The sequence below is a fragment of the Mirounga leonina genome, unplaced genomic scaffold (assembly GCF_011800145.1).
Source record: "Mirounga leonina isolate KUSES-001 unplaced genomic scaffold, KU_Mleo_1.0 Mir_366, whole genome shotgun sequence".
Lineage (NCBI taxonomy): Eukaryota > Metazoa > Chordata > Mammalia > Carnivora > Phocidae > Mirounga > Mirounga leonina.
Genome location: NW_023270709.1, coordinates 6271279 through 6280514, shown reverse-complemented (window position 1 = coordinate 6280514; position 9236 = coordinate 6271279).

Sequence of the window (9236 nt, the reverse complement as noted above, 5' to 3'; positions counted from 1 at the left end):
TGGACTTTTTGGTTCCCTCTCCTGAGGCATTGGCACCATGTCTAGAACCTGGACCCCCATCCATGCTGAATAATACAGAGCACGATGGATTGTTATTTTAAAAAAGAAATAGAAGATTTGCTTTTTCAGTCCACAGCTATAAGCTCTATATTTAAAGATATCAAAATGGACGTAGTGAGTTCTCTGGCTCATGGGAGGGAAGAATCTCCTCCAAATATTCTCAACAAAACTGCAACTAAGAAATGAAAATATGATGGTAGTGGTCTCCCTCTCAGACGTATATGAATGTATTGTATGTACTATGCCATATTAATGAAGCTGCATATTAGTATTAATAATGTATTTATTGTGTATTATGCTACAGAACATTTTTTATAGCATTGTGATGCCATTTATATTGTGGTTCCATTTTGAGACCAACTTTTCAGAGTTTTTTTTTAAGAAAAGAAATTGAATTATTTAAATATAGACATAATAAGCTCTTTAAAAAACAAGAATGGTTAGCTTTTCAAATTAGAAATGAAAAGGTCACTGAAGCATCCTACAGGTTTTAATTTCTAATAAAGTAAATTTGATTGGGTATTACTCACAAAAACAAAAAATCACTGGGGTCCCCATCCCCTTTTTTGAAAGAGTATAGTGGTTCTTGAAACCAAGAGGTGAGGAAACCACTGTGGATTATTCCCAGCTGTGACTGGTTCATTTTTTTGCTATGATCTCATAAGCAACAACTATTAGGGAATTCCAAGCACCTGTAGAAGTACCTGGTTGGCCTAGGTTTTTTGTCCTTTTAACCTACAAAGCTCATTTTGGTGACCTGAGGGAACTGGACTACAGTTAGCTTTATCCCTCTTTGACTTTTTGTCCATTTTATTTTTCTCTATTGTTGTTTTTCCTTTTTCTGATTTTTTCTTATTCTTTTTTTCTTTTTGTTTTTCTTTTTGTTTACTTTTTCTTTTTATTCTAATTTTTCTTTATTTTTGTTTTTTACTTTTTTATTCTTTGATTTTTATTTTTCTCACCTTTTATCTTTCTCATCTCACTTTTTTCATTTTTTTCTTTATTATTTTGATTTTTTATATAGTTGGTTAGTATTTTGGTATTGCTATGTAATTAGCATTGTTAGTATTCTTAATGTAGTTATCAGGTCACCATGCTGCAGGCCTCTTGGCCACCTCTGCTGAAAAGGAAACCTATATTGACAACTACTGGCTCCTCTAGACCATCAGCCAGATCAGCTGTGCTGAGATGAGGTTGATCTGGAGCATCCTGCCTGGAACAGGTGTCCATGAAGGTCATTAATAAGATCAGCAGAGCTCCTCCAGTGACTTTTCCTTGAAGTCCAGAGCACAATGGCCTTGAATCACCCCGATATCATGAAACTATTTGAGGTGATTGATACCCAGGAAAGACTCCAGCTGGCCATGGAATATGCTAGTGAAGGAGAGATGGTTGATTACCCACTGTACCACAGCCATATGAAAGAAAGAGGCTTATAACAAATTCCTCCAGATAGCGTCTGCTGTGCATTGCTGCCACCAGGAGGGCATTGGCCACAGGCATCAAAGCCAGAGAACCTGCTTTTGGATACTGACCTTAATGTCAAGGTCATGGACTTCGGCTTTGGCAACAAATTTACCTGTGGTAACAAGGAAGATACCTTCTGTGGCAGTTCCCCTGATGTTTCCCCAGAGCTCTTTCGATGGCCCCACAGTGGGTATGTGGAGAGGTGTCATTTTCTATACAATGGTCACTGGGTCCCTGCCTTTTAATGGTCAGAACTTCGGAGAGCTGTGGCAATGGATACTGAGAGAAATATGCCACATTCCCATTTACATGTTTGTGGAGTGTGAAAAATTTGCTTAAGAAATTCTTATCTTTAACCCCAGTGACAGAGGCATTTTAGAGGAAATCATGAGGGACCCATGGATAAACATTGGTCATGAATAGGGACTGAGCCATTCTCTGACTATAAAGACACCCCACAGACTGAGTCAATGCTGTCCATGGACTACAAATAGGAAGAAATCCAGGACTCACTGATGGGCCTGAAGCATGACAAACGATGACCACCTGTCACTTCCTGGGCTATAAGACACACCAGCCTGAGGGCTACACTATCACCATGAAGCCCTTGCTTCAGCTGATCCCACCAACAGCTGAGTCCCTCCTCCTCCTGTGAGGTAGAGCCTAAGATCTCTGTTACCTCAAGGCCCCGGAGTTTCAGGAACCTGCCATTCCCATTTTTGCTTTGTTCTTTAACACAGAAAATAAGTGCCATGAGGACCGGGAGTCAGGTGGAAGGCCAGCAGAACAGCCTCAGTGCCTGTCAGTCCCCTACGTGGCCTGGAGACCACCACCTGCTGCCCAGCCTCCCAGGGGGCCCCGTGACCTCATCCTCCACCCTCACCAGCAGCAGTGGGAGAGCCCCAGAAATAACCAACTGTCCCCAAAAGGAAACTCCCTCCACCCCGGGCAGCATGGTCAGGACCCGCAGAATTTGCCTGAAGGTATGACCCCAGCCTCTCCCTCTGGCAACAGCCAGGGCCAGCAGGGGGCCACTGGAGGTTTCCTTACCTTCATAGACACCTGTTTTTCAGGTCATCTGCAAGGACCCAGCCTGCAGCTCAAGACAGAGTGGAGCCCATCAAACATCCCGTGGTGGATGACCGAGGTGATAAAGAATGTCAGGTTGGGCTGTGCTCCCTGCACCTTACATGGAACATGAAGATCCTGAGCTCTATGGGGCCCAAAGACGAGGTGCAGGAGGCCAGGTGCTGGACACGAACAGCTACGGGTAGGGGCTGTGCAACGTGTTCATGCTGCTGTGTGTGGGATCAGGAATGTTTTGTGGATGAGGCTGATTGGAGCTAAGGACTGAAGGATAATTTGACCAGATGCTGTAGTCTTACCCACTGTATTTCAGGTACTGATATGGAATGAGACTGTAATGACCAAAACAAATACAAAGGTTTACAGTCTGGAGATGCAAACATTCATCAAATAATCACATAAATAAATATAAATTTACATGGGAAGCTACCCAAATGTCCTGTAAGAAAATGGTGAAGTAAATTATAACCAGTTCTTTTAATTTAATGTTATGCGGTCATTGAAATTTATAGTTAAAGAATTGTACAATGTTTTCAATAACACTGGGCGCATAAAAAGTAGGGTATAGTCCCTCCTTTATAAAAACAAATGGAAGTTTCCCTATGCATAGGAAAGTTGATTATATAGCACACTGAACAATGGTTATCCCTGCTGGTGAGATTGTGGAGCATAAAGCATGTTCTCACATACTGGTTTTGCCAGCTAGCGAGTAGATTTGTTTTTCAACTGTTGAATTTATAATTAGATGCTTTACGTGCTTCAAATGAAGAACTAACATTTTAATGTATTCTTCCTCTTTTAGTTGTTTCTTTCTGATTTTGATAAAGGAAGCTAAATGTCCCTGAGGGCTCTTGTTGTGCAGGAGAATGGTTCTGGTGGAAGCCCTCATCCAGTGGGGTTCCTGGAGATGTGACATCCAGGCACTGAGTCCCTCTCAATGCTGCTCCAGCAGGGACTCCTCTTCCTCTGTCTGCTGTGGGTCTTGGTTTGTTTTGGGGTTTGTCTATATTGGAAGATAAAAACTTGTGTCCAGATGGAAAGTTCCAGAAATGCTTCTAGGGATGATGATGGGAGTTTGATTTCCAAGTCAGTATTCCTGGGCATTTGATTTAATCTCTTTGTCATTAATCAGTATTTGGATTGTTCTGGATTAGTTCCATCATTCACAGTGATAACTGCCATCTTCTACCATCCTCACCAAACATGATTGTTTAGTTTGAGAGCTTTTCTCTTGGAACTCACTGATGTGTTATTACTTTTGTTGGCTTTAAAAAACAATAATTCTGAAAAAAAAAATAATTCTGTTTCCAAATTTTTCATTTTGTTCTTTTGGACTTTTAAACAGCTGGACATTTTCAAGCTGAAAATTAAAAGTATTTATTATGAAGGAACTGCTAGTATACCCATAGGGATGGTGTAGGGCATATAATTTGTTATAAGGTATGAAAATTCTAGAGGTTGTTCCTCTGATCTGTAATATTCCACCTACCCCAAGGAAGTTTCTCTTTACATTCTATAACTGATTATAAACACCCAGTGATGGGGAGATAGGGCAAGATGGAAAAGAGTAGGGGACCTCGGTTCATCTGGCCCCCTGAATTTAGCTAGGTAATTATCAAATCCTTCTGAACACCCAAGAATTCAACCTGAGATGTAAGAAGACAATTGCTGTCCTTCAGGGAACAAAAGCCACCTAGTGCAACCAGAAGCAGCTCACACTGAGCCTGGCCTCTAGGCAAGGGGAGGTGCAACCCTGAACAAAGTCACCTGAAAATCAGCACAGTAAACCCCTCCCCCATGGGACCAGCTGGAACATCAGGGGAATACCAAGTTTCCAGAGCACACAGGACTGTAAAACTCCAGCACTAGGGGAAAATAGTATATAGAAGTTGAGGTTTTTTTCCTCACAATTCATTCATCTTTCAGTTTAAAAATTTCCTTTTTTTCTTTTCACTAGTTTCTTACTTTATCAACTCTTTGTTTTAAGTCTTTTTTTAACTTTCATTTTTTACATTTATATTTAATAGATATATTCTTCATTTTTAGCTTCCTTTCATTGTATTTGATTTTATTTTTGTGTGTATATAAGCTTTGCTTTCTTTATAATTTTGAGATTTAGTGTCTTCTAATACACAGACCAAAATACACTGAGGACCTAGTGGATCATCCTGTTTTGTCCACCTGGGAGATTATATTCTCTCCCCCTGCCTTTCTCTTTTTTCCCCCCATTTCCTTTTTCTTTTCTTTTTGGTTCCTGACCTCCTCAGATTTGTCTAGTGTGTATTTCACAACTTGGGTTGTGGTTGATATTATTGATTTTATTCTCTTGTTCATTTTCCTCTGGACAAAATGACTAGAAGGAGGAATTCACAACAAAAGAAAGAACCAGAGGTAATATTTTCTGCCACAGATGTAATCAATATGGATATAAGTAAAATGTCAGAGCTGGAATTCAGGATAACAATTATAAAGTTACTAGCTGGGCTTGAAAAAAGCATAAAAGACACTAGAGAATCTCTTAGTGCAGAAATAAAATCTAATCAGGCCAAAATTAAAAATGCTTTAACTGAGATGCATTCTAAATTGGATGCTCTACAACCTACAGTAAAGGAGGCAGAAGAGAGAGTAAGTGACTTGGAGACAAATTTATGGAAAGGAAGCTGAGGAAAAGAGAGAAAACCAACTAATGGATTATGAGGGTAGGCTTTGAGAAATCAGCGATACCACAAAATGAAACAATATTAGAATTATTGGGGTTCCCAAGGAAGAAGAAAGAGAGAGGGACAGAAGGTATATTTGAGCAAATCATAGCTGAGAACTTTCTTAATCTGGGAAGGAAACAGGCAAGTCCAAGAGATAAAGAGGACCCCTCCCCAAATCAATACAAATAGATCAACACCCCAACATACACAGGATATCAGATTGGATAAAAAAAAAGATCCATCCATATGCTGTCTACAAGAGGCTCATTTTAGACCTAAAGACACCTCCAGATAGAAAGTGAAGGGGTGGCGGACTATTTATCATGCTAATGGACCTCTAAAGAAACCTAGTGTAGCAATCCTCATATCAGACAAATTAGATTTTTTTTTAAAGATTTTATTTATTTGACAGAGAGTTAGTGAAAGCAGGAATGCAAGCCAGGGGAGTGGGAGAGGGAGTAGCAGGCATCCCGCCAAGCAGGGAGCCTGCAGTGCTCAATCCCAGGACCCTGGGATCATGACTTGAGCCAAAGGCAGACGTTTAAAGACTGAGCCACCCAGACACCCCCCAAATTAGATTTTAAACCAAAGACTGTAGTAAGGAATGAAGAGGGACACTGTATCATACTTAAAGGGTCTTTCCAACAAGAAGATTTAACAATTATAAATTTTTATGCTAACTAGGATGTTGCCAATTACATAAACCAGTTAATAACCAAATTAAAGAAACAGATTGATAATAATACAATAATAGTGGGGGATTTCAACACACCACTCATAGCAGTGGACAGATCATCTAAGCAGAAGATCAACAAGGAAACAAGGTTTTGAATGACACACTGGACCAGATGGACTTCATAGATACATATAGAGCATTCCATCCTAAAGCAACAGAATACACATTCTTCTCACATAGTACCAGAAGTCCTAGCCTCAGCAATCAGAAAACAAAAAGACATAAAGGCATTCAAATTGGCAAAGAAGAAGTCAAACTCTCACTCCTCACAGATGACATGATACTTTATGGAACATTCTCCAGAATAGATCCCATACTGGGTCACAAATCAGGTCTCAACCAATACCAAAAGATTGGGATTATTCCCTGCATATTTTCAGACCACAATGCTTTGAAATTTGAAGTCAATCACAAGAGGAAATGGATGTGAAAGAGTATCGTACTAAAGAATGAATGCGTCAACTAGGAATTAAAGAATTTTTTAAAATTCATGGAAACAAATGAAAATGAAAACACAACTGTTCAAAACCTTTGGGTTACAGCAAAGGTGGTCGGTCCTAAGAGGGAAGTACATAGCAATACAAGCCTCTCAAAAAATTAGAAAATTCTCAAATATACAAGTTAACCTTACACCTAAAGGAGCTGGAGAAAGAACACCTAAAGGAGCTGGAGAAAGAACAGTAAATAAAGCCTAAACCAAGCAGGAGAAGAGAAATAATAAAGATTAGAGCAGAAATCAATGAAATAGAAACCAGAAGAACAGTAGAACAGATCAATGAAAGTAGAAGCTGGTTCTTTGAAAGAATAAGATTGATCAACCCCTAGCCAGACTTATCAAAAAGAAAAGAGAAAGGACCCAAATTAATAAAATCATTAGTGAAAGAGGTGAGATCACGACCAACATCAAGGAAATACAAATAGTTTTAAGAACATATTATGAGCAACTATATGCCAACAAATTAGGCAATCTGGAAGAAATGGACGTATTCCTAGAAATTTATAAACTATCAAAACTGAAACAGGAAGAAATAGAAAACCTGAACAGACCCATAACCAGAAAGGAAATTGAAACAGTAATCAAAAATTTCCCAACAACAGTTCAGGGCCAGATAGCTTCCCAGGGGAATTCTACCAAACATTTAAAGAACTAATACCTATTTTTCTGAAGCTTTTTCAAAAAATAGAAAGGGAATGAAAACTTCCAAACTCGTTCTGTGAGGTCAGCATTACCTTGACCCCAAAACCAGACAAAGACCCCATCAAAAACAATTACAGAGCAATATCCCTGATGAACATGGATGCCAAAATACTCACCAAGATACTAGCCAATAGGATCCAACAGTACATTAAAAGGATTATTCACCACAACCAAGTGGGATTTATACCTGGGCTGCAAGCATGGTTCAACATTCACAAATCAATCAATGTGATACATCACATTAATAAAAGAAAGGACAAGAATGATCCTCTCAATTGATGCAGAAGAAGCATTTGACAAAATACAGCATCCTTTCTTAATTAAAACTCTCCACAGTGTAGGGATAGAGAGAACATATCTCAATATCATAAAGCCATCTACAAAAAATTTGCAGCGAATATCATTCTCAGTGGGGAAAAACTGACAGCTTTTCCCCTAAGGTCAGGAACACAACAGGGATGCCCACTCTCACCACTGTTGTTCAACATAGTACTAGAAGTCCTAGCCTCAGTAATCAGGGAACAAAAAGAAATAAAAGGAATTCAAATTTGCCAAGAAGAAGTCAAACTCTCACTCTTAGCAGATGACATGATACTTAATGTGGAAAACCCAAAAGACTCCACTCCAAAATTGCTAGAACTCATATAGGAATTCAGCAATGTGGCAGGATATAAAATCAATGCACAGAAGTCAGTTGCATTTCTATACACTAACAATGAGACAGAAGAAAGAGAAATTAAGGAATAAATCCCATTTACAATTGCACCAAAAGCCATCAGATACCTAGGAATATACCTAACCAAAGAGGTAAAGGATCTGTACTCCAAAAACTACAGAACATTTATGAAAGAAATTGAGGAAGACAGAAAGAAATGGAAAAACATTCTATGCTCATGGATTGGAAGAATAAATATTGTTAAAATGGCTAGCTACCCAGAGCAATCTACACATTCAATGCAATCCCTATCAAAATACCATCAACTTTTTTCACAGAACTGGAACACATTATCCTAAAATTTGTATGGAACCAGAAAAGACCCCGAATAGCCACAGGACCATTGAAAAAGAAAACCAAAGCTGGTGGCATCACAATGCTGGACTTCAATCTGTATTACAAAGCTGTAATCATCAAGTATGGTACTGGCACAAAGACAGACACATAGATCAATGGAACAGAATAGAGAACCCAGAAATGGACCATCAACTCTATGGTCAACTAATCTTCCACAAAGCAGGAAAGAATATCTAATGGAAAAAAATAGTCTTCAATAAATGGTGCTGGGAAAATTGGATGGCCACATGTAGAAGAATGAAAATGGACCATTTTCTTAGCCATACACAAACATAAACTCAAAATGGATGAAAGACCTAAATGTGAGACAGGAATCTATCAAAATCCTTGAGGAGAACACAGGCAGCAACCTCTTCGACCTCAGCAGCAGCAACTTCTTGTTAGACATGTCTCCAAAGGCAAGGGAAACAAAAGCAAAAATGAACTATTGGGACTTCATGAAGATCAAAAGCTTCTGCACAGAGAAGGAAACAGTCAACAAAACTAAAAGGCTGCTTATGGACTGGGAGAAGATATTTTAAAATGACATATCAGATAATGGGCTAGTATCCAAGATCTATAAAGAACTTATTAAACTCAACATCCAAAAACCAAATAATCCAGTCAAGAAATGGGCAGAAGACATGAGCAGACATTTCTCCAAAGAAGACATACAAATGGCCAACAGACATATGAAAAAATGTCCCACATCATTTGATATCAAGGAAATACAAATCAAAACCACAATGAGATACTACCTTACACCAGTTAGAATGGCTAAAATTAACAAGACAGGAAACAACAAATGTTGGCAAGGATGCAGAGAAAGGGGAACCCTCTTACACTGTTGGTGGGAATGCAAGCTAGTGCAGCCACTCTGGAAACCAGTATGGAGTTTCCTCAATAAGTGAAAAATAGAGCTACCCTATGACCTAT